This window comes from Psammomys obesus, unplaced genomic scaffold (genome assembly GCF_907164565.1).
Source record: "Psammomys obesus unplaced genomic scaffold, mPsaObe1.curated_primary_1811, whole genome shotgun sequence".
Classification (NCBI taxonomy): Eukaryota; Metazoa; Chordata; class Mammalia; order Rodentia; family Muridae; genus Psammomys; species Psammomys obesus.
This window is the reverse complement of record NW_026585698.1, coordinates 6,310,080-6,336,494: the sequence shown is the minus strand read 5'-3', so window position 1 is coordinate 6,336,494 and position 26,415 is coordinate 6,310,080. Positions and strand designations below refer to the sequence as shown.

The 26,415-nt window shown below is 42.9% G+C and overlaps 1 long non-coding RNA gene across 1 annotated transcript; it reads left to right on the top strand.

The window, feature by feature from the left end:
- Positions 1 to 683: 683 nt before the first annotated feature.
- On the top strand, positions 684 to 24,370 carry LOC129670357 (uncharacterized). Its single transcript, XR_008719184.1, has 2 exons — positions 684 to 766; positions 24,048 to 24,370. It is a non-coding gene; the product is annotated as an uncharacterized LOC129670357 (long non-coding RNA).
- The last annotated feature ends 2,045 nt before the right edge of the window (positions 24,371 to 26,415 follow it).

The window sequence follows — 26,415 nt, the reverse complement described above, 5'->3', positions numbered from 1 at the left end:
TGGCATATTTTATCTCCCTAAGAAAAGCAGGGAAACAAAAGCAATTGCCCATAAGAATACATCTGTAATATATATATATATATATCCCATATTTTGATTGATTGATTGATACACCCTTGCTTCCCTCCCTCCATGGATACTAGCTGTCTTCAGACCAAAGCCTACCTGTTACAACTACACTGTAGTTCAAATAACTTTGGGGTTACTGGAAATCTTTTTCATAAAATTTTTTTGTTCTTTATCAATGATCTTTGTCTTCTTTATTGTCTCTTTCTCTTTGGAATATAAACACACCAAAATGTTTTTTTTAATGAACGGGGAGGGGGAGATAAACATGTGTTTATATATTGACTAGTAGTCTATCCTTTCATCCACTCTTAAACTCTCTCAAATTAACTGCAACACGTGGCCACCACAACGGTTCCTCTCCAGTCTCACCTCCACAGGATTTATAATCACCGTGGAAAGCACATCTCTGGGTACCTCTGTGGGAGTGTCTCCAGAGAGGTTAGTTTTCTGGGTCTGTCTGTGAGAGCATTTCCACAAAAGTGGGAGTGTGAAAGGCTGCACGGAGTGAAACAACTGCCCTCTCCGATGTGGGTGGACTCAACTCAGAGAGAGCTCAGGAAAACAGAAAGTGAAGGGAGGTCACAGTCCCTCCATTCTGGGCTGGAACACCGTTCTTTGACATCAGAGTTTCATGTTCTTGGGACTTCAGACCTTGAGCTTCATGCCAGCAGCTCCCCTGGTTCTCTGGTTGCAAAAGGTGGGACTTCTTGGCATCCATTATCAAATGATCCAGTTTCCCTAATCTCTCTGTGTTCCCTTTCAATCTCTCTCTCTATCCTTTTAGCTCCAAGGCAGCTAAGCCTAGGGAATAGTTTAGCAGCCGGGAACTCCACTGGGCATGGTCTTCTTCTAATAATTTATTTGGCAGCCTGAAAACAGAACAGTAGCAGTTTTGTTGCTCTGGGGACAGTGACTAGTTACTTAAGACAAAGTTGAGCTGGTGGATAATAATTCATTGTTTCTTCTGTAGCAAAATGGCATGTTTGGGGTGATTGTTCGTGTTCCGGTTTATGTGTGTTGTTTTTCTGTGCTGTGGAGAAAGGACAGAGAAGTGTGTGCATACACAGCATGGTGTATCAAGGGGCAGAAGGGCAAATGGGAAAACCGCCCACAGTGTGAGGTGAAAGCTCACTTTGCCTTCCTAGTTTTCCTTGTGGAGGCTCCACTGAACTCCTTGGCTTCCCATTATGAGAAAGTCCAATTGGGGTCAAGTCAGAGGTCAAAAGGACTCATTGTGTAAATTACTTGTTACAGCCTCTTTAAAGGATTCTCTGAAAAGATATAGTATCAGGACAAAAGACAACTCTGGAATGCACAGTTTTCCTTTTTCAGGTTTTTGGGTGGAGAGGGTCAGGGACAATTGTCTCTCATCTGTTAACTCAGGGACAGTAAAGAATTCTTCCCAGGACACTTGCTAATTACAGGAGTTAGGGTTCTCGTCTAACCGGAATTCCGCCTGATCAGAGAACTCACCTCTTGTTTCCTTTTCTTTTGTTGTTGTTGTTGAGACTAGTCTTTTGTAGCCCAGGCTAGCCTGAAGCTTGCTATGTAGCTTAAACTACTGATCTTGCTTCCATCTCAGGAATGTTGGGATTAGTAACAAGAGCTGGTTTTATGTAATGCTGGGTGGACACTGAATCCAGAGCCTTGGACATTGGAGGTGAGCGCTCTGTTTTAGCGGAGATGTATGCCTAGCCCTAACCTTCTTCCCACAACCTTTTTGTTTCGAGAGTCTTTGTAGCCCTAGGCTCTATTTGAACTTGGATCCTCATGCCTTCATCTCCCAATTGCTAGGAAAGATCAGTTTTCTTCTCTGCTCCCCCTACTATATAAACTTGAATTTGATCATCTTAATGGAAGAGAAACCAGGCCAGAATAGGAGAGTTTTTCTATGCTTTCTGTCCAGGCAACTCCAAAACTCTCTGTGAAGGAACTTCTATGCCTTAAAAAAGTCCCTGCAAACAATATTCTTGGCTGACATAGTTAATTGTAAAATGATTTAGTGTTCAAGGTTTGAACTGGGTTTGGTGAAGGAGAAGCCGTTTTCCACCGGAGAACTGAGCAAGTATTCTCCCTGCTCCCCCCTGCCAACTGACGTGCTAACTTTTAATGTGTTGACTTTGGTCAGGCAGAGGAGCAAAGGAATCTATTTCACTTGTCTCTAGCAACTTGCTCTAGGCACTGCCCAGTGGTGATGGCTTGAAATTGGGAGGGGAGGGAAGAAGTTGAACATTAATAGACAGAAGGTCAAGAAACCCACAGTACAGAGGAGCTTTGCTATTCTTTCAACATTTGTCACCAGATGCTTGCCTCAAATAAGTCTGGCTTTGAGAAACGGTTTCCGAGACTTGCTTAGATGTGACAGCTGTAAAAGTCCCTTGTGAACACTGCGGAGGCAATCTCAGCCCAGCTGCTCGTGTTTAGGGCCATCCAGAATGAAAATGCTGCTAGCGACAGATTCATTTCTCCCTCTGCAATGGTTCTGACAAACACTTAGTGCCAAGTACAAGAATGAGTTTCTTGCATTTTCCCCTCCTGCTGGCAACTCAGCACCAAGATTCCTTCCTGACTTCTTGTCTACTGAGGGTGCAAAAACACAGCAATAAACTCTACAGCAATGGGGGCATCACAGTCAAACCTGCTGTAAGTGTGCATGATCTGTGTAAGGGGTAGTGGTGGAAGTGGGGGTGGAGGAATGGTATCCTGTAATTGTTTTGCAAGACAGAGACTATTGGAGGATGGAAAGTGGTAGATATATACCTGTGCTGGATAGTTTTATGTCAACTTGACACAAGCTAAGGTCATCTGAGAGAAGGGAACCTCAATTAAGAAAATGTCTCCATAAGATGGAGCTGTAAGCAAGCCTGTAGGGCATTTTCTTAATTAGTGGTTGATGGGGGAAGACCCAGCCCATTGCGGGTGGGGGCATCCACGAGCTGGTAGTCATGGGTTCTCTAAGAGATCAGGTTGAGTAAGCCATGAGGAGCAAGCCAGTAAACAGCACCCCTCCATGGCCTCTGCATCAGTTCCTGCCTCCCGATTCCTACCATGTTTGAATACCTGCCCTGACTCACTTCACTGCTGAACAATGATGTGGAGGTGTAAACTAAGTAAAGCCTTTCCTCCCCATCTTGCTTTTGGTCATGGTGTTTCATCAGAGCAACAGTAACCCTAACTAAGACAATACCAAATTCACAGACAATGTTAAAACCCACAGGGAAAAAAAAAATCTCTGCATTTCACACACATTGAAGTATCCTTGGAGAATTCCCTTGGGGTCACTCCTTGGTTTAAAGAGTAGTATAGAATTGCTTTCAATAAAAAATTTTTAAGTTATATATTTTATTTTAGATTAGATATAATTACATATTAATACAGTATTGTGACAGTTAGGATTAATCATCAACTCAGACCACTTGGGAGATGGGCCTCTGAGCATACCTGTTGGGAAATATCTTGACAAGTTAATTGATGAATGAAGATGCATCTCAGTTGTGAGCAGAAGTGTGACCTGGCCAGGGGAGCTTAGACCATGAATGGAGAAAGTGAGTTGACTGCACATTCGTCGATCCCTACTTCCTGATTGTAGATGTGAAGGGACCCGCTCCTGCTGTCTTGACTCTCCCACTGTGAGCTATGCTCTACGTCCTTGAACTGTGAGACAGACTAAGTCCTTTCTGCTTTCAGTCGCTTTTGTCAGTACTTCATCACAGCAACAGGGAAAGGGACTAAGACAGAGATTGTGGGGTGTTTTGCTGTGTGTAATGTGCAGGCCAGGGTAACCCTGTCCATCTCTTCAAACAATAATCACTTCTGTACAGTAAGAAGCGATCATTTCTTTACAGTGGGTCAGCTTAGACGGACTCTCTGCTACAGAATCTTAACGGGTACCACAAAAATTAGCCCTCGGGAATCTCACAGGCAGGACAGCTTCTTATGTACATTTAGGTTCTTTGCAGAGAAGAGTTTCTTGTAGCGAGATGGCAGTCTCCCCACCCCCTCTTATTCTTAGCTACTTATCAGATGGGGATCCCTTGCTGCTCTCAGATGCCATCTACATTTCTGTCTGTGTGGGCCCTTCCATCTTCAAGCCATCAGCATCATTTCAAATATCTGGTTTCTGTATGTGGTTTTGTCTGCTATCAGCCAGAGAAAGTTCTATGTAGAACTTTCATCAGATCATTAGATCAGATGCTTTAGTCTCTCTTCTTAAGGTCAGCCATGCCAGATAGTATGACAGACTCATGGACATCCAGGAAGGAAAGTGGTGGGGGAGTGAAAGAGACAGAGAGAAAAAGAACGTGGGTGAAAAAAATATGATTGAACCACAAGTTTCAGTGATTATGTTTGTTATTTACATAATGGTGTTAAGACCATGGTCCAGTAGCTCTACAAGGGCTTGGGATCCAGGAAAGGAGACTGACGCATTGTTTGAACTTGGTTAAGGGTGGGGACGTGTGAGGGTTCCTGGGCAGAAGGGAATTGTATGGCTTCAGTGTCCCCTGAGGCATTTAACCCAAACATCTTAGTCTGTCTCTTTTCTATCCAGAGGCAGTCATTTGTTCCTTGGGACAAATAGGATGAACCTACTGAGGCTGGGAATGCATGACAAGTCAGCCACAGTGCAGGGGGATGAGGGGAGAGGGGGAGAGAGAGGAGAGAGAGGAGAGAAAAGGAAGGAGAAGAAATATAGAAAGAAGAGAGAGCGAGTAAGCAAGAGAAGAGAGAAGGGGAATCAAAATGTCTAATATATTATATATTATATATTATATATATTGGAGAATGGGAAGCCTCTGCCCCTGGGCTGGAAAGTTCAGGGTAGAGGGCAGGGTATACCAGCCATGCCCTGCAGAAAGTAGGGACCAAGGGATGCTGGGAGCACCTGGGAGGCCAGGTCCACTTTGTTATGGTCTGAAACTGAACAAAATATCCCTTCCCCATCTGCCTCGTTCCTTTTCCCTTCTCCTTCTTTATTTATCTCTAGTCATTGTCTCTTATTCCCGGCCCTTTGTTCCTCTGTGGCAAATAAATGTCCTTTGTGCTGAGAACTTGGGCTTGGTGTGTCCTGGCCAACTCTGGTCTTTTTAATGCTGACTTCATTTTCTCTCAAACACTTGCACCTAGATTGGGGTCCAACATGCAGATTGTAGAGGACAAACATTCAGTGTATTATCAGATATGTACGGGTAAGAAGGCAAATGAGGCACAGGCAATCAGTTCCTTACATGAGTGTTGGCAGAGGGAAGATGAGGGAGGGGCAAACATTCAGCCTGTTACCAGATGTGAGTGTAAGGGGTGAGGCAGGGGCAAAGCTTAAAAGCTGCTGTCAGTCAATTGTCAACAAAATATGGTCATAGTCCATCAGTGAGGGAAGTCAAGGCAGGATCTGAAACAAACCACAAAGGAATGCTGTTTTTTGGATTGCTCCTGGTTAGCGAGCTACAGCCTGGGACCACCTGCCAAAGGGAATAGTGCTGCCCACAGTGGGCTGTGCCTTCCTACATTAACAGTCAAGACAATCTTCCCATAGACATGGCTACAGGCCAATCTGTTCTAGCTGATTCCTCAAATGGAGGTTTTCCTCTCAGACTCTAAGGTGTGTCAGGTTGACCAAGCTAACTAGGACAGGTGTTAATTGACCGAAGGAGATTTATTCATTTGTGACCAAGAATGGAATGTCTGCAGTGAAAGTGAGGCTGGATGCTATACAGAGTCTGGAGGTCTGTTTGTGGTCCATACCTAGCTCTGCCTCTCACCTATAGAATGGGATATCATATTACAACAGTGGCCATTTTATGACTATTATGGGAGTCAAATGGGTTAGTATTGGCAGCCAGTACCTTTCATGTAGTAAGCACCATTTAAGGCTAAAAAAAATTACACAGGGACACGCTTTGTTCCTTAGTGACTTTGTGCATATTCATATGCACATATGAGCATGGATGCAGAGTCTAGAGGCTAGCCTCAGTTTTTTTTTTTTCCAGGAGCCATTCCCCTTGATTGTCTTTTCTTTTTTGCTTTTCTTTCGTGCAATCGTTCTTTTCTTCTCTTTCTTCCTTTCTCTTTCCTTCCATCCTTCCTTTCCTCCTTTCCTTTGTCCTTTCCAGAATCTCACTGGGTCCTGGGAGTCACCCTTTAAGCTGTGTTGGCTGGCCCAAGGGATCCTCTCTACCTGTTTCCATGTGCTGATACCATCATGGCCTAGATTTGTACATGGTTTCTGGGGTTCAAACTCAAGTCCTCATGCTTGTGTGGCAAGCCTTTTGCCAATTGAACCATCTCCGCCATCGAGCTTTGTTGGCTTTTAAAATCATTATCATTCATTGTCCAAGAAAACAGTGGAATATCATGCTCGGAACAGAGTCACTGGACTCCGTCCGACCAGGGGGGATGCCAGGGGGGAAATAAATACAGACTTGTAGTTCAAAGATTTACCGAGTCTTTCCTTAGCCATCTTCTAGCTACACAATGGTAATACATCTTTCAGCGTCTCAAAATCTCCATGTCACCATCAGCAGTACAATTTAGGGAAGACTGTATGATCGAAATGGCTGGGCTATCTTTAATGTACCCTATAAATATTGGACCACCGTATCTCCTTGAAAACCTTGAAGCAGATGGGTTGAGCATCCCTTTGTTAATGACACCAGAGAATAGATTGTTGCATTGAAGAGAAGTTGGGGTTAGACAACCCCATAACTCTTTTCTGGGACTGAGAGCCGGCACACTGGCTTGTAAGGAACCTGCCAGTCAAGGGTTGTGATTGTGTTGAAAGAGTTAAGGAAGGGTTTTGTTGTTGTTGACAGAGTGAATGAGATGGAGCTGTGCTAAATAAGGGAATCAAACAAAGCGAGAAGTTAGGTCCTAGTGCGAGGGAGCCTCGTGATTCTGGGTTTGCTTGCTGGCCTCATTGTACATCCTCCCCATCCGACTTTCAGCCAGTTCCACTTGAAGGTGCCCAATTTCATCTTCAGTACTAAAGCTTAGGATCATTTGACTTTCTCGTTTTCTCTCTCAGAAAGCTTCCGATTGTTACGGTTAAAAATAAAGTATTGCATCTTCAGTTTAGAAATCTAATAAAAACTTTTGGCAGGAGTGTGAGATGGTGTAATGAATCTGTTCAACAAATCCATCTTAACAATGTTTCCTGAAGACCAGAAAACCTTCGGGTGTCTCCTCCCCTCCGAAATGACTGCTGAAGTTTGAAAGGATGTGTGCTAAGGATGTGAGAATGACTGGAAATGGGCTTTAAAGTGGTGCTAACTTGTTTGTTTTAAAATCCACTCTCTGATTTGGGTTTTGAAAAGGGTTTAAGAAGCCGCCTCCATTAAAATGTAGACTGATGAGGTGATTATGGTAATGAGAACGCTGCTTGCCTCTGGTTCGGAATCAGCGGGGAACTGCTCCAAGGCAAAATTTCTGCAAAGGGAAAAACCTGATCTGAGAAGCTTCAAGTTAAGATGAAGAAAGAGAAGGAGAAAGAGGGAGAAGGAAAAGGAGAGGGAGGGACGTTGCCCTTGCTCCAGTGGATGGCCCCACGTCCAAGCACATCTAAGTAGTAAAATTGGTCTTAGTTTAAAAAAGAGGGAGGCAACATGAGTTTGGAGGGATTCATGTTACAAGGAATCCATGGAGAATCTGCGGAGGGTTGAGGGGAGTAAGAGAGTGGATGCAGTCATCTTTCACTGCATACGTGTATAAAATTCTCAAAGAACAAATTCAAAAACAAAGCAAGAAACAAAAGCTCCGGGTGGCCGTTAGAGTTGGGGAGGCCCTGAGTATTCATCCTGAGCTAAGGCAGGGACAAAGAGTCCCAAAGACCTGGTTTGCTCCAGCCGCAGCATCATCAGAACTATGTGGAGGAGGCTTTTCAAGACCATGGGCTCTCAGAACAGATAGCAACTCCATACCGTTAGTTATGATAGTATACCAACCGTGGATACGTTCTAATGCATTCAAGCACGTTTGCTAAGTGCTTCTATGGGTCAGGGCGAGGAGTTAGAATAGCATGTAAAGGTTATGGACACCCAACTGTATCTTCAAAGAGTACCCTTTGCCTAGAAGATGATGGGAGGGAAAACTGGCAGCTATAACATCCAAATGGTTTTGTGAATCCTCATATTTAAAATTCGGTAATTAGAGAATATTAAATATTCTTGTGTTAAAGTATGTATCAGTAGATGAAATTATAAGAAGGATTTTCTTGGATTATATATATTGGAATATATAGTCATAAGCATATGAAAGCATATACTCACCCACTTCTGAACATTCTAATTATTGTTTGTAAACTAGCCGAAAAATGTGTAAATCAGTATGTTTTGCTAGAAGTTAATTGGCCCCCCTGTATTGGTGAGTCTAAAACCGGAGGTTTATTTGTTCATTTAAAGGCAACATTTGGAGTCTTGTAAACATCTTCAGGTTATTAATAAGTAATAAGAGAGCCCCGCTCCAATGTGTCCTCAAGGCTGACTCAGTCAATTACCTCTTTTTCTCTCCACCAGTCTTATCTCCATGAACGCATCACAATATGAGGAATAAAATATGGGCAAATGATATAACACCAGGTTTAAGAATCTATCCATGCCTCTTGGGCATCTGGGAATTTTACATAAAAAGTGTATAGCATACTAAAACAATAATTAGACTTCCATTAAAAATTTTTCAAGCTTGTGTGAGTTCTGAAATCAAAGAGCTGTGTCCCCAAAGATGATCCACATGCAACTGCTGTGAAATCTGTGAAATTTTCCTAATGCATAAACAATGATTTTTCAGCTATTAGAGGCCAGGTTCCATACTAGGAGCTTTGGGCTCAAAGAGGAGTAAACAAGACACAAAGCTTTGTGAGCAATTCCTCTGTACAAATGCTTACAGCGTTATAGCTATTGAAGTAGATAAATATTCTAATTGCCACGGAGCCATTGACCCTGTGCATTTGTCCATCTGGGTCTGCATGGGGGAGATGCTCAGAGGTGGGACTGTTCAGTTTCTTCAAGGGAAAACAGGAATGTGCAAGCAGAGGAGGGCGCTACAACCCTTGTAAACCATGGATGAAGGATGTGACTGTACAGGGTCCTTTTAATCGATCACAGCTTCTTGCTACCTGAATCTCTGTCTCTCTCTCCTCACATGTGTGCCTGCAGTCATCTTCATAGGCCGAAGGAAAGCATCAAATGTCCTCCTCTGTCACTTTCAGCCTGTTTCTTTGAAAGGGAGGCTCTCTTGCTGAAGCTGAAGTTCACTTTTTTTTTTTCCAGCTAAACTGGGTATCCCCCTGTCCTGTTTCTACCCCACTCAATTCCCTGGTTACAAATATGTTCAGGACCACACCCAGTTTTAAAATGGATACTGGGACCTCAACTCCAGCCCCTATGTTTGTACTGCAAGCTTCCTCCACTTTTTCTTTTTGATATAGTATACTAAAACAATAATTAGACTTCCATTAAAATGTTTTCAAGCTTGTGTGAATTCTGAAATCAAAGAGATGTGTCCCCAAGGATAATCCATATGCAACCATTTTTAAACATGTTTTTCCTGAAACAATAATTTCCCAGCTATTAGAGGCCTGGCTCCATCCTAGATGCTTTGGACTCAAAGCAGAGCAGCCTTACCTGACCTGGGACTCATATAGACCATGATGGCTTTGAACTTGCAGAGATCTGCCTGCCTTGCTTCCATAGTGTTGAGATTAAAGGCCTGTGCCACCACTCCTGGCTCAGGAAGCTCAGTAACTACTGAGCTGCCTCTTCTGTCCTCCTGGTATATATTCAGTGACCTTAGACACCTTTTCCTTAAAGATCTGGGAAATTTTATCAGGTATGAGGAACCTACTGGAAAAAAGCTTTAAGAAAAGTTGCTAAGCTTCACTCAGCAAACCCTCAAGGATATCCTCAAATGATGCGTTCTCAATCCCACCTCCTCCCATTACTATTAGAATTCTCCTAATGACAGAAGTGGGAGGAGATGTCTCTGACATTTTCCTGTCTAGAGCTCCTTTCTTTCTGACTCATTTTTGATGTATGTTTCACCGTAGTGCTCTGACTATCCCAAGTTACCTAAAATTAACATATAGTTAATTGGATTGGATACTATTAGAGGGATGGGAACAATCATAAAACATTTGGTTGGATTCAAGGACATAAAAATAAAGACATTATGCAAATATTTGGTTATTAAGATATTCTGCCTAAAGGGGATGAAGTCAGATAATGGGAAATGAATGAGAATCAGTCGTATTTTGTGTGCTTTAATACCAATTTACTTTAAGAGTAATAGTTAGGGGGCTGGGGAGATGGCTCAATTGGTAAAGAGTTTGTTGCCTAAGTGTGAGGATCCATGTTTGATCCCCAGCACCTACATAAAATTGTCACGCGTGTGTGCCAGCTTGAGTGTGTGTGTGTGTGTGTGTGTGTGTGTGAGAGAGAGAGAGAGAGAGAGAGTGAGAGTGAATTGAGATGGGACTGACAAGATCTCTGGGGCTTGCTGGCCAGCCATTTTAGCTGAATCCATGAGCTTCCAATGAGGTGAGAGAGCTGTTATCAACAAATAGGGTTTGGGGCAGTTAAGCAATATATCCTGCAGTGTCTTCTAGACTCACTCATAGGTACACGCACACACAAATGCGTATTTGCATGCACACATGTATGCACACACAGAAGAGTGGCATTTCACCTATTCAGTTGTGTCTTTGCTAACACAAGGGACTAGAAACATGAAAAAAAAAATCACTGGATTTGAGTGATAAGTCGCCATGAAATAGATGAGCTACAGAAGGGGAGATAAGAAGGCAGCGTGGAAATACTGAGGTCAATGAAATGAACAGGTTTGATTGCAGAGTGCTTTGCTTGGCATATGCTCCCCCCCCCCCCATGTGGACAATACTTATCATTAAACATCTGCCATAGGCAGTAGTTTATTTCTCACAGTACAGGTTTCCTTGTACAAGGATCATAACAGAAGGTGAGCTAGATGCCACTTCTATTTGCACAGAGAGAACGAGACGAACCACTTCTCTTCAAACACTAAGAGGCTTGAGATAGAACTTTCTGAAGATGTTTTCTCTCATTTACTTGCTGAGAACCGTTGGGATGGCAGGCCATAACTAACTCATTATCTTTGGGCATTGAGATTCTAATTGACTATCTCTTTGATGATGAGATTTTTGAATTTGATGAAACTTAACTCTGAGGTTGCTACATTGAAATGGAGGAACCCAGGCCACCAACTTCAGTAAAAACGTTTTTCTGCTTGATTGATGGTTTTGATGCCTGGACATTTCAGTGTCCAGCATTTCAGATATTATTTGGGAGAACACAAACACTCTGTCTCTCTATCACTTATTCAATAAACTCCAGCCCCAAACATTGTGTGAATAATAGTAACAGAGATTCCACACAGTTCAATTACTCTATAAACTATGCTCCATAGACTCCCACATTGAAAGTTTGGTCCCTGATGCAGTGTTTAGAGGCGGGCCCTTAAGAGGTGATGGTGAAGACTCTATGTTTAATGCATTGGTGAATTTATAGCTTCTGGGAGAACCTGCTCATCAGAGTGTGTCTTTGAAAGGTTTGTTCCTGGCCCCTCTGTTGTCATGAGGTGAGCAGCATCTTCAGCGTTATGTTTGGCCTCTGGTAGAGTCTCTAAGAATAAGCTAGCTGACAACAGACCGAAACCTCTGAAACAGTGAGCCAAAATAACTTTTCCCCTCCATAAAGTAGATTTCTCCCTTGCATTTTGTCACAGGGAAAACAAATTGACTAATAACTTCCCAGAGAAGATCAGCCAAGGGAAACTAACTGTGTCAATTTTTCCCCTTTGGTTCTTTCTGTGTAGTTTTCTAATTCTCCACCTGTAACCTTAAAGCTGGAAACCTGAGCCATGGAAGAATTGTTTCTGTTGTGCCGCACATTCATTGTACTGCTTCAATACAATTTTGACCTTAAATTATGTTGTTATCTAAGCCCCATTCTTCCAGCAGGATTGTAAGTTACTGCAGCAGAAACATCTTCTCCCAGATCATTCGCTTTTATGTATTCCATTCGGCCACATCCACACTTAGTTCTGGACGTAACAGAGGGCTTTGAGTAAAACCTGAAGTGGTTAAGAGTTTAGCCCTTATAGGTTCAAGACAGATGGGGTCCCAGCATTGAGAAGGGAAGGGTGGGGAAAGTGAAACAGGTCCCACCCATCACCAAGAAGTTATTTGTAATTGATGCTTGTTGGCAAAGGGAAACTTAGGTTTTTTTTTTTTTTTTTTTTTTTTCAATGCAGTGTTATTGAGTATATCAACAAAACTATAGGGCACCGGGAAGAGTAGTTGCCCAACACAAAACAGATTGCTGTAGTGAGAATTTTGGTGTCTTATGTGAGTATAGGTTTGTTTTAATCCCAGGTGTGGGATACAGGGCTGCTTCAGATTGTCCACAGCAGCAAACTATAATGTGTCTGGTGCTCTGGCAGAGGTGTGATTTTTGTCAGCTGCCGATAGTGTAATTCTGGGAACTCTTGAGAGGGTGTAAATGGGAGAGCTTCAAGAGGAGCTGTGGCAGCTGCTGCTCCTCCTGCTGCTGCTGGTGGTGGTGGTGGTTCGTCCTGTTGTTGTGTTTACTATTGTTGGTTTGCTGAACTGCTAGAGATTCTGACAACAAAGACTGAATTTGCATCAAGGAACTCTATGTCCCTAATCAGCAGGAAGGAACCTATAAAGGTCTGTGCCCTCTTCCCCCTGTGATCTTTCTTTCCTACCTAGTGTTGTGGGTTGGAAGGGATTAGGGTGAAATAAGGGTTGGAAGGGGAAAAGAGATATAAGAACTCAATAAGACAAAGAACTACAGCAACAGACTCCTTTTCTCTTTTTTTAAAAAAGTTTTTTTTTGTTATGTTTTGACTTTTTTGTCTTACTGTTTGTTTTGTCTTTCTACTTTTTGTGATCTTAGTTTTTGTCTTTTTGAGGGGAGCAGACAAAATTTGGTGGGTAGGGAAGATCTGGGAGGAGTTTGTGTGAAAAACTTTTTTGCAGTAAAAATTTTACATAGAAAAGAGTCTGGCTGAGTAGTATTTCATTGTGTAAATGTGCCACCATTTCTGTATCCATTCCTTCGTTGATGGACATCTGGGTTGTTTCTAGATTCTGGCTATTAGGAATAAAGCTGCTATGAACATGGTTGAGCAAATGTCCTTGTTGTGTACTTGAGCATCTTTTAGATATATGCCTAGGAGTGGAATAGCTGGATCTTGAGGTAGCATTATTCCTAATTGTTTGAGAAAGTGCCAGATTGGTTTCCAAAGTGGTTGTATAATTTCAGATTCCCACTAGCAATAGAGGAAGGTTCCCCTTTCTCCACATCCTCTCCAGCCTGTGTTGTCACTTGAATTTTTTATCTTAGCCATTCTGATGGGTATAAGGTGAAATCCCAGGGTAATTTTGATTTGCATTTCCCTGATGACTAAGGACACTGAACATTTCTTTAAGTGTTTCTCTGCCATTCAATCAATATTCCTCTATTGAGAATTCTGTTTAGCTCTGTACTCCATTTTTTAATTGGATTACTTGGTTTGTTGCTGCTTAACTTCTCAGCAGTTAAAAACAAGGAAATCATGAAATTTGTAGGCAAATAGTGGAAAATAAAAAAGATCATCCTGAGTGAGGTGACCCAGAAGAAGAAAGACACACAAGGTGTATACTCACTTATAAGTGGATATTAGACATATAAAATAGTATAAGCATATTAAAATCTGTATACCTAAAGAAGTTAAGCAAGAAAGAGGAGCCTGGGAAAGATGTTCAATCCTCATTCAGAAAAGCAAATGGGATAGACATTGGAAGAGGGAGAAAACAGGGAACAGGACAGGAGCCTACCACAGAGGTCCTCCGAAAGAGTCTACCTTGCAGGGTATTAAAGCAGATGCTGAGACTCATAGCCAAACTTTGGGCAGAGTGCAGGGAATCTTATGAAAGAAGAGGGAGATAGAAATACCTGGAGGGAACAGGACAGAAGGAGAGCAACAGAACCAAAATATCTGGTCCCAGGGGTCTTTTCTGAGACTGATACTCCAACCAAGGACCATGCATGGAGATAACCTAGAAGCCCTGCACAGATGTAGCCCATGGCAGCTCAGTGTCCAAGTGAATTCCCTAGTAAGGGGAACAAGGGTTGTCTCTGACATGAACTCAGTGACTGGCTCTTTGATCACCTCCCCCTGGGGTGGGGGCAGCCTTACCAGGCCACAGAGAAAGACAATGTAGCCAGTCCTGATGAGACCTGATAGGCTATGGTCAGATGGAAAGGGATGAGGACCTCCCCTATCAGTGGACTTGGGGAGGGGCATGGGAGAAGAAGAGAGAGGGATGGTGGGATTGGGAGGGGATGAGGGAGGAGTCTACAGCTGGAATACAAAGTGAATAAATTGTAATTTAAAAGTAAATTTAAAAAAATCTCAAAAAAGCCACCACCACCACCACCAAAAAAAACCCAAAACCAAAACAAACCAAAACAAACCAAAACAAAAAAAAAAAAAAACCAAAAAAAACAAAAAAACAAAAACAACAAAAAACCAAAAAACCTGAGTCTGAATGGTTTAAATGAAAATGGTCCCATTGGCCACCAGGGAGGGACACTATTAGGAGGTGTGGCCTTGTTGTAGAGGAAGTATGTCACTAAGGGTGGACTGTGAAGTTTCAGAAACTCAAGCCAGGCCCAGTGTCATTTTCTCTCTTTTTGTTGCCTGCCTACCGAATGTAGAACTCTCAGGCGATCTCTCCGGCATCATGACTGCCTGCATGCCACCATGCTTCCCACCATGACAATAATGGACTAAACCTCTGAACTGTAAGCCAGCTCCAACTAAATGTTTCTTTTATGAGACTTGCTATGGTCATGGTGTCTCTTCACAGCAATAGAAACCCTAAGACACTGGCTCTGGAGGAGGATAGTCTGGCTTTTTAAAACTTCTGCTTTGTCACTCCCTCAACGTATAATCAAAGTGCCTCCTCAAGGACTCTCACTTTCCTTAACTGTGAAGTGGAGATGACAGTTACAGCTGCTAACCGGATCGCTGTGTAACAAAATTAGAGATTGCAGTTAGAGTACTTGGCCGAAGGACTGGAGCATGGTGACTGGTAAGTGCTGTTTGTCATCATGCTCAGCCACTGTCATTGCCACCATCATCACTGTTAATTCTGTCATCCTTCTCACCTTTCAGGATGGTCGATAATACTGCACCTGAGACTTCTAAACTTGTTCAATTTTTTTTTTTTTCAGCTTGGAGAGAAGTTCTTCACGACCTTGACTTTTTGACATTTAGGTGAACTTAGAGGCATTGTTAACCAGATCCGTATGAGCCAATCATTGGTGGATTAGACTATTTAGAATAGACAGAATCAAAAGTTGGAAATGGCGACCTAAAACTGCAAGGCAGCACTGAACGGAGACAAGGGCACAGAGTGACACTCGAATGAAAGGTCATAAAGACAAAAATAAAACTGTACAACCACAGTGAGTTAGTCTGAAAAGGTCTTGAGGAATTTGTTGACTAGCAGCTGAGCCTGAAGCACCGACAGGAGGCTTTCTTTGGCCAGTACCACGGAGAAGGGTCAAGTTAACCAGGGTGCAGTGGCCAAGTCAAGGAAGCAAAAGTCAGGCTGTCCGTAGTCCTGGACAGTATGATCTGCAGTTTTACTATGTTTCCATTGCCAGAACTCCATGATCATCTTGTCATTTTATTAAAGGTTTGAGCTTTTGAGCTAAGGACAAAAGGATGTGGGCTGGGAAATTTGTTAAATTATCTAGGACTGTTCACAGCAGTTTGTAGTTGAGGATTTGTGATAACTATCAGTCGAGAAACATTAATTGTTCCTTTCTTTAAAAAAATATAAAAAACACTTTTATTTATGTCTCCCTCCCTCTCTCCTCTCACTCTGTGCGCACACATGTGTGCGTGCTAGGGAGTATATGCGCAGGTCAGAGGGCAACTTAGCACAGGTGGCTCTTTCCTTCTATCATGTGGGTCCCAGGAATCGAACTCAGGCCATTAGGCTTGACAGAAAACAGCTTAACCCACTTCACCATCTCACTGGTTTTAGAGAGAGGGAGGGGGGGAGAGAGAGAGGGAGGGAGGGAGGGAGAGCTTTTCTGAGCTTCTCTTCAGTGTCGCCCTTGGTATTACGCTAGGTCTTAGCTCAATGCCTCTTGTGATTCTCACCGGCTCCACTCCATCCACCAGAGGCTTCCTCTTAAGCCAGTGTGGTGACAGCTTCACCGTGGATTTCCGAAGTTTCCTAACAACTTGTGTAATACAGACAATGTACTATCCACAGTGGTTTAAAGTACAGCAGCATTCAGCGGTCTGGAAAAGAAAGTGCTTTGCAAGAACTTCAGACTTCATGAAGAGATGAATCTTTCATGAGGGTCCCACCACTAGGGGGCGCGTCTGGTGATTGTGACAGTTAGATGGCTGCGGGTGGAGCTAGGGGAGAGAGCTGGGGCCAGAGGACCGGAAGTTTACTAAGTGCAGTAAAAGCCAGCACAGCACAGAAAGTTTGGGTTGTCAAGGTTATTAGATTGCTTTTATTCCTAGACCGGAAAGGTTTGCTGACATTTGGATGTGATCTCATTTAGCTGGGGGTCTACAGGAGGCAATGATCGGATCTTATTTCCTAGTTCACTTACAGCGGCTATTCAGGCCATGCTAGACCAAAGGAGGAAGGTATTAGGCAAGTGGAACTTCAGAGAGCAATTAAAGCAGGCAATTTAAGCTGAGACTTAAATGAATTGGAGGGCACTGGATATTCAGTGCAGTTGTGAGCCGTAGCCACACCGCCTTATGGATGTATGAACAGCCCCCCTTTCACAGTGGGCATGGGGGCTAGGGCCTGTTTCTCTATCCTTTTCTAATTCCGTAGCTTGTTTCTTCTTGAAGATCTTTCAACATTTTCCCTCCCTCCCTCCCTCCCAGACAGACAGACACACACACACACACACACACACACACACACACACAAACACATTTTGTGGGTCATATCATGTAAAAGATGTGACTTTCATGCAACTGCTTTTAAAGGTGATGCCACCATAACTGAAATTATTTTAGTCACCACAAATTGAAGGATAGCATACAGATGTCTGGAAGTTTAACCAGTGTATTTTTCACGGTTGTATATCATCCTTACACTTTAACGAAGGGAATTTATAAAAAGAATGGTTAGAAAAAAAAAAAAAAGAAGAAGAAAAAAGTCCTTTTAATTTTGGCTCTTATGATGCAGTTTTGGAACTCAGGGCATGAGATGACCGTCAGATTCTTGCCTTGGTTTCAGGAGAGGCATAAGAATAGTTTGGGAAAGCCAGGATTGCACAGGCATCTTCAAGGGAGTAGATGTAGAAAGGCACACGGGTGGCCTCTCAGTGGATGTGGTCTGGAAGTATAACGATGCCTAAGACTTAAAAGGTGAGTTGAAGGTCAGACATGGCTTTGTGCATGGACAAACATGCAAAGCCTATTCCTTCAAATGCCTTAGCACTCTCTCAGTCCCTCCGCTACCTGCTTCCCCCAATCATGCATGAGAGAAATCTTGAACTGACCATTTGTTTCCAGAATTGATAAAGATTAACAGCTTTATGTTGGAGAAAGTAAGGATTCAGGAGAGACATTTCATTCCATTCTGGAAAAGGAAAGTTATTTCTTTGTGTAACTGCGTTGGTTTCCCCCATCATTAGGGCTTTGTGAGGTGAAGAAGGTGAATTTCCACTGGGGTGAACTGTTGCCCAGCTTCCAAAAACACCAACTTTGCATGCCAAGAAACTTACAGAGGCACTGACTTGTGACCGTGTGGCCTTGGACAGGCACTTTCCCCGCTGAGCCTCTCTGACTTTGTCTAAGGCAGCTTGACTCTATGGGTGGTCTGATTATTGCTGTAGACAGAATGATTGAGGTGCTTTTATGCATAAGTGCTCCTAATTATTCAAATGTTTGTAGGTCCTATTGCAGTCAATAAAATATGGTTAATTCATTCAAAGGCACCACAACATTTGTATTCTGTCTTGTAACCACTTATCTTCTCAATTGAGCAGCACAAAAATCACATCTACTATTCATACATTCTGGAAGAGTCCCTGAGCTTAAATTTTAGCCTGAGATTTGAATTCTACGGTACTAGCAGATCCTTGCAGAGTCAGTCTAAGTATCATCGACAACAATTCTGAAATGGGCTTTATGTTAATTAGGGATCAAGATTACAGAATTATTCTAGAAATGACTGGTTATCTCACTGTAGTGCTAATTGATTTATCTTGAAAATAGCATCAATAAGAGATCTTCTTAATAATAGAGCTATGTTAATCATTGCTTGCAAAATAGTCTCTCTTATCTGATACTGAAAAACTCCCCCCTCTTCTAGAAAAGAGTTTTAAAAACATATTTACTTAAAAGTTATGTTTCTGTGCAAGCATGCGCCTGTGTGTATATGTACATAAACTTGGACATGTGGGCTCCGTGCTGAGATCAGAAGAGAGGGTTGGATCCTCTGGAGCTGGAGTTATAGTTGGTGGTCGTGGGCTGCCTGATAGAGGTGCTGGGATTGAAGTCAGACCCTCTGGAAGGGTTTCAAGGTCCCTTTATAAGGGGACCATTTCATCAGCACCAGGAAGATGTTTTGTGGAAAAATCCTATATTTAACTCTTGGTCTTTCTGTCTACTAGCTGTGTGTCCTAGTTGAGTTATCTAACCTTTCCGAACTGGATAACGCCCTTCAAAAGTGAAGATAAAACTATTCATCGCAAAGGAATGTTGTGGACAATAAAACACCGTGACCCCACTCCACAATCTTGTCTGGCAGAAGGAAAGAAAAACAAAACAAAACAAAACAAAAAATGTATGCATTGCTTTTAGGTCCTTTAAGGAAGTTTGTTTAAGGTGAAGGCACACAAACACGCACACACACACACACACACACACACACACACACACACACACGGCAAAATAAATTAAAACCTGGCTTACAAATAAAACACGCAATTTAAACATCGAGTCAGAGGCAGTTGGCACCTCGTGCTCAGGTGTACCTTGAGCCCCAATGGGCTGGTAATGCTTATTCAGCCCACAAATGAGCCATGCGGCTCCACCACCTGCGAGGTGATTCCGATTCTGCACTGAGTCCCATCTCTCCAAAACTCAGAAAAGCTCTTTTGTTTTTTTTGCCCCAGTTCTTCCCTTCCTTTCCGCACAAGCTCAGAGAGTATTGTTCGGCAGCCCTCCCTCCGGCAGCCAACAGTGTGAGTCCCCGAGGCGTTTCTCCTGTGGGGTCGTGAGGAGAATTTGAATGGGTTGAAGGGGCATTCAAAATCATTTCTTTGGAATGCTTTCCCACTTTGGTGAGAGGAGGCACAGATGGCAGGGTCAGGATGCCTGCCAGCTCTCTCTTCACACCAGGCATCAGGTGAATCCAGGCTGTGGGAAAATGAGCTGCCGGGGAAGGCTTGATGGCTGAAAGAACCCAGACGGTGATTGCCTTGGCTTGGTCTCCGGTTCACCGTGGAAAGCAGCTCTTTTTGGGTGACCAGAGACCTTTGCTTGGGTGTAACACTCATGTCTGAAATACTTTGCTGCACTGCGCACCCTGAGTAGCCGAGGTGATTATCTCAATTGGTTCCTTCAGAGAACTGCTCTGTTGGCTGGGCTGGGAATAACCCGAGACTGGGAGCCTGGAGCCTGGCCCCTAGCAGAAGGCTGCCAGGATGGAGACAGGTTTCCCAGCATCACCTGCTGTTCTCTGCTTTGCCAAGTGCCTGCGTGGCTGGCTGCGTGCCTCTCCCCGAAGCTGTCAGGAAGGTTGTTTCAAATTTCCTCGTCCTCTGATCCGAGGGCTCCAAAGCAGCAGCTCCACTTGCCTCCGGCTGCTTCATTGACTCCTTCCCATACATTGCTAACCTCCCACGGAGTTAACCAAGTTCTTTCAGGTTCCATGGAAGGGGAGGAGCTCAGGTTACCGGAGGCCATGGGGTCGCTGTGGGGATACGGGAGCCAGAGAGAAGCTGGAAGAGCCTCCTGGTTAGCTAGCGCCTATGTCAGATTCATTGGTGGTTCCAGGCGTCTGGTTAGCTTGGTTAGCTTGAGGGGCCCGAACAAATACCACAGATAGGGAGCTAAAACCAGAGAAACGCATTGTTTCACAGCTCTGCAGGCTAGACGAGCGAGGAAAAGTGCTGTTTCCTTTCGAGGGCTGAGAGTACTACTTGTATCCCTTCACCCCACTTCTGGAATCACGTGCGCACGCGCAACCCTGGTGCACGGGTGCATTATTTATCCCTCTCTGCCTTCGTCTCTGCTGGATTTGAGTGCTTGTATATGTTTCCAAATATCTCTTCTGCACAGTTCCTAGTCAAATGGGTGACCCATTAGTTCATAAAAACTATACGCAATTAAGGCCATGTTCTAAAGTATTAGGGAGTGAGAACTTCAGCTTAAGGGCACATAGTTTAACCTACAACAGTCCCCTTTAGACTCAGTGATGCTCGCTGGTAAAATTTATCCCTCCTCGGTTTCTGGAATGATTTTTCTCTTACTGTTTTCTTTTTCCTCTTCTCATGGGTTCTGCTGTCTCACGACCTCCGCTTCTGCGTTGCTCTCTAGATCTCAGGCTCTTCTTGAACTGTCAAGACTCTCAGCGGCTATCATTGACCTAGCCACTCACTGTTCTAGCTCAGCACAGGCCTGCTGGCAAGGTTTTCCCCTCAGACCACTGCCGCAGGTGACAGGTGGTTTCTTTAGGCCTCGACCTCTCTATCACCTAGCCTCAGCCATGATGGTGGGTCTCGTGGGACACAGCATGAAATCTTGGGCAGAAGTCATGTATGCCAAGCTCAAGGAACCACTTGGTTTTTCTCTCAGCTGCTCCCTCCCACCCAGGCCTCATGGCCTCACGCTGCTTCTGCTTTCAGGCTTCTACTTCATCTATGTCTCCAGTGCTTTCGGCACACGAAATGGTATGGCTGTAACTCAGTCCATAATCTCTCTCTGCAGAGATCACTGTTAGCTTCTATATCAAGCCTAGCATTCCCTATTTCTATAGAAACTCTGACTGGTCTCCTTGGGTCAGGTAACTACGGATGGTCTGGGAAAGGTCACAGAGAAGGGGATTTGGGACTAGTCTTTTTGACAGTGTATCTATCCTGCATTTAGAATTCTACAGTTAACAAGAGGCTCCCCCCAAGTATTAACTGATTGAATTCTCTCAACATGCTTGAGAGTGGCTTATTCCTAGATTCCCACTAAACACAGGAGAGCTCTGAGGGTCAGAGGAATTAGATCATGTGTCAGTTGGCTCTTTATAACAAAGAGTCATGAACTAGGTGCAGGTAATAGCAAACTAAGTTTTGGAAGGCTAGTGTTGTTGCAATAGTAGAACCAGATCAGAATACTAGAAGGGAAAAGCCTTATAGGCCAATATCCCTCATGAATATAGGTGCTAAACATCTCAATAAAATGGGGAGGGGGGCAGTAGGAGAATAATAAAATCAGGACCTAATGGGGTTTGTCCCTGGAAAACTAATCTATCTCACCACCCCCTCTTATTTCCTATATAAAATCATGTCTTCTTTGAACTTCTTTCCTGCCATGATGTCTTTCATGTCTCCTTGCCCAAATGCTGTGCATTCGGCAGGGTCTTCTGTACTATGTTGAGAAGAAGAGGCATGAGTGGGAAACATTGTTTTTTTTTTTTTTTTATATCAGAGGAAATATATCAACTTCTCATCTTTGAATGTTATGTTACTTCTGGGATTATCATACATAGCCTTTATTTTGTTGAGTTACATTTTTTCTATGCCTGATTTTTGAGGACTTTTACTATGTACAGTTGTTGAATTTTGCCAAATGCTCATCTATTGAGATGATCAGATGGCTTTTGTCCCCCGTTCTTAAATGCAGTGTATCGTGTTTATTGATGTTTGCCAACCTTCGTTGCATTCCAACCCATCTATTAGTAATCCCTACAGGAAACCAACCCTACAACACACACAACTTTGCCGAATATTAAATATTGAAACTATAGAATGTCTGAACTGGCAGTTCCCTAAGAAGACACATGCATGTACAACAGTTAAATGAGAAATCACTAATCAGGAAAATGCAAACACAGCGCTATATTACCTGACACTTGTTAGGATGACTATTGTCAGAAAGATAGGGACAGCATGTTGATGTTTGTCCTAGTTTCGCTTACGTTGCTATGATAAAATATCTCAACAAGAAAGCAATTTAGGGAAGAAAGGGTTCACTTGCCTTATGATTTCAGTCACCATCCATCGTTGTGGGGAAGTCGAGGAAGGAACTTGGGGCAGCTGGAAGAGATAGAGGGAGTGGGGTAAGAGAATGAAAGTCTGCATACTTAGCACTTACAGCCCAGGCCTCAAATACAGGGAATGGTGCAATCCACTTTCAGGCAGGGTCTCTCTGCATCAGTTAAGGCACTCAAGACAAAACTCACAAACACGCCCACAGGCTAATACTATCCGTACAGCTCTCCATTGACACTCCCTTCTTAGGGGATTTTGGGTTGTAGCAAGATGACAAAACCGTCACAGTGATAACGGGGAGAACAAGCAACATGTGAGTTGTTAGCGAAAATGCACATTTGTAAGCCATCAAGGAAACCTATCTGTAAGTTCCTAAAAGCAATTAAAAACAGAGCTACTGTACGACCCAACAATCCTACTTCTGGGTCTATACAGAGGAAGACAATTCAACCTGTCCTTTTGAGACATGATACTCTAGGGTCAAACAGAAGGGGAGGAGGACCTCCCCTATCTGTGAACTAGGGGAGGAGCATAGGGCGAGAGGAGGGAGGAAGGGTGGGATTGGCAGGAGACAAGGGAAGGGGCCACAGCCCGGATACAAATTGAATAAATTGTAATAAATGATAATAAAAAAATAAATAAAAAAAAAAAGAATGAAACAAAGTCGGTAGATTGCTCATAGCACAACAGCAAGAAATAGAATCAATAGGATCCATTCAATGAATGGATAAAGAAAATGTGCGATGTTATATACATATTATTATTAAGACTCACAATAGGAGGTCCTGTCATTCGTCAGCATGGATGAGCCTTGAAGACATATGCTAAATAAACTAAGATGGGGAAAGAAAGACAAACATGGCACTATCTCACTCACGTGCAGAAGCTTCCAAAGTCTGCTCATTGATGGAAGTAAGTGGTGAGCGCCAGAAGCTGTGGGTTGAATGGGAGGAAAGAGTCAGAAGTGGGCAGAAAGCTCAAGGTACAGTGAGAGACAAAGCAGAAGTCTGTGTAACATGATGACTATAGTCATCAATAATATGTCTCATCTAACAGAGTAGATCTTAAATGTCTTCACCTCAGAAATACGTGTGCGAGGTTATGGATATACCAATTATTTTGATTTAAGCACTACAGGTATCTAAATATGTCCATTATATCCTATGTCGTAAAGATATACTGTCCGGGGAGGGGCATGGGAGAAGAGAGAAGGAGGGCGGGATTGGGAGGGGACGAGGGTGGCGGCTACAGCTAAGGTACAGAGTGAATAAATTGTAATAAATAAAAAATGACTCACAAAAAAATAAATAAATAAGATACACTGTCTGCTAATTAAACCTTAAGAAAGCTGAAAAAAAAAAAGCCTACTCCAAAATGTCGGCTGTAATATTTCCAGATTAAATCACTGATTATGACTTGGCTCCCACCTATAATCCTAGCAGCCAGAAAACTGAAGCAGGAAGATTACTCTGTTCAGTCCCAACTTGGGCTATGTACTGAATTTCAGGCCAGCCTGGGCCATAGAGTGGGATTTGCTACAAATAAGCAAACAAGCTAGCAAGCAAGCAAACACAGACGTAATTTGAGCTGTCTTTATTTCATGGAAAACATTTAATTTTCCTCCTGTTGGCCAGTTCTGATTTTTAAAATGAATATATTTTATTAAAGGTTTTATTTATTTTGTCTCAGGTTTATGGGTGTTCTGCATGTGTGCCTGTGAAACACATATGTACCTGGTGCCTGAGGAGGTCAGAGAAGGTATGGGAGCTCCTGGAAGTGAAGTTTGGATAACCATGAGCTGCCCACGTGGATGCTGGGAATCAAACTTGGATCTTCTAAAAAACAAGCCACCTCTCTCACCCTGCAAGCTCTGGTTCTAATGATCACTTTGCCAAGTCTTCAAAGGATGAATTGTTTTTCTATCAATTAATTTTTTTTTAAGTTGAGATATTTGAAAGCCAGTTTTGGTAAAATACATGGAAAAAAATATTTTTTAAAGCCAAATGGTTAAGACATGTGTAAGTTGAATTATGAGACAATTTTACAAAAGCCCAAGCTTTATAAAGTCCAGTTTATGGTGAGCAAAAGTGTGTATTTCCATTTGATGTTTGTTTTGTTTTCATTCGACAGTGTTTTATACATCAACTATTTTCTGTATGCAGATCAGAAGCACTGTGGCTTCCATTCTGATGGACAGGTTCATGGGCTCTTTGAAGGCAGTTGTGAATCATATTATGAACAACACAGCAAGACATAAAACCATCTCTGCTTCATAAATATCACAGTTAGGTAAAAGCATCATTTTGCCATGCTGTGCTTCACCAAATTTGTATTCATACTCCTTGTAAAACATATCTTTCCATAAACTGACATTTTAATTCTGCTTATAATAGTTGTAGAAATGTTAGATGTTTAACAGAAAGAACTTCCTAAACTTCAATTCAGTTCAAGACATTGGATGAAAAAAAATATAGGGGATCATTAATGGAATTTAGTTGATGTGGTTTTCATTTTGAAACACCGGATAGAATGGTTATAAAGTTAGTATCTGTGTGCAAAACTTTTCTTCTGCTAACAGAGTCAGCACATGGACAGCTATTACCTCTTTTAAATATATTCATGAGAAAATGGAAAATGGAAAAAATTTAATGACTTTGGCTCTCAGAAGTCATGCATCTCATAGTGATATAAATGCGTGTTCTGCAGCTGTGTTTGTTGAACTGACTTTGGGTACAGTCCTCTCACGAATACTATGAATCTTTGAAAATGCTATTGACTCTGCAGCAGGATTGCTCCGACTCAATTTTTCCCATATATATATTTCCCTAAACCATAATCTCTCGTACTTGCCATTGAGCCGTTTTTGGCAAGGCCTGGCAGTTTTGTACAGTGTAGACTTGAGTGTATGTCATGGAGCTTGTCCGCCCACTGGTGAGAGCTGACAGTAGCAGCACGGTATACACTATTTCCCTGCAATGACATGCTCTCCCTAGTTTCTAGGGACACATCACACTTCCGTGCTATAAGTCTGTCCTTTGAACTGTGCTCCGGAAAGGGGCAAAAAATGAGATGAGTTATCCCGGATCATCTCTCAGGTTTAACTGAATATTAAAATGGTTATGCTGCACTAAATTATTGCTCAAATGCCCCATGCTCAGTATGAGGACTATGTCAGTGCGTCTGTGTCTCATAGGGATGCTACAAAAACTGGAAGCTTGCAATGGAAATCTGTGGAATCCATTTGTGTGTGTGTGTGTGTGTGTGTGTGTATACTTTTGTTATGTTTTTATAATTCATCACACACACATTGTTAAACAATGAAACTGGCACAAAGGTTTAGACAGACTAGAAACAGACGTAACTTTGTCACCCCAGGTATATGGCCACCCTAGACACAATAGATGCGACCTCTGTGACTCCTCCCACGGCTGTGGCATGGTGCATGATACTAGAGTTGTTCTCAGAGCACCTCTCTAAGAGACAAGTGCCAACCCTCCCCCTCAGCTCCACTCTGGGACTAGATTTTGTACTTACCCCTTACCAGCGGTATGCTGCAATATTCTTACCTGGCTGTGGAGGAGGGTAGGCTGAGAGGGTGGAGGAATGCCCCGATTGTAGTGCTCGCAGATTTCTGTGATGTAAGTCTATAAATGATAGGTAGCTTCAAAGTCCCCAACTTGACAGTTACTGAACTTGGAGTTGGCAAAAAGTGTATACAACCAACATGCCCCTCCCCGCAAAGCCTTACTCCAAACTTCCATCCAAGAAAACCGAATACCATTGTTCTTTCTTCCTTTCAAAACAGGAAAGATTTTTTTTAATTCCATAAAAAAAAAAAATCACTATGGGGTGTGTGTGTGTGTGTGTGTGTGTGTGTGTGTGTGGTATGTGTGTGCATGTGGTGCATGCACTCATGTGAGTGTGTGTGTTACAGTGCATATAGTGGGTCAAAGGACGATTTGCAGGTGTCTGTACTCGGCTTCTTTGGGTGTGAGCTGGAGATTGAACTCAGGTCATTAGGCTTGGTAGCACCTGCCTTTGCCTAGCAACCTTGTCA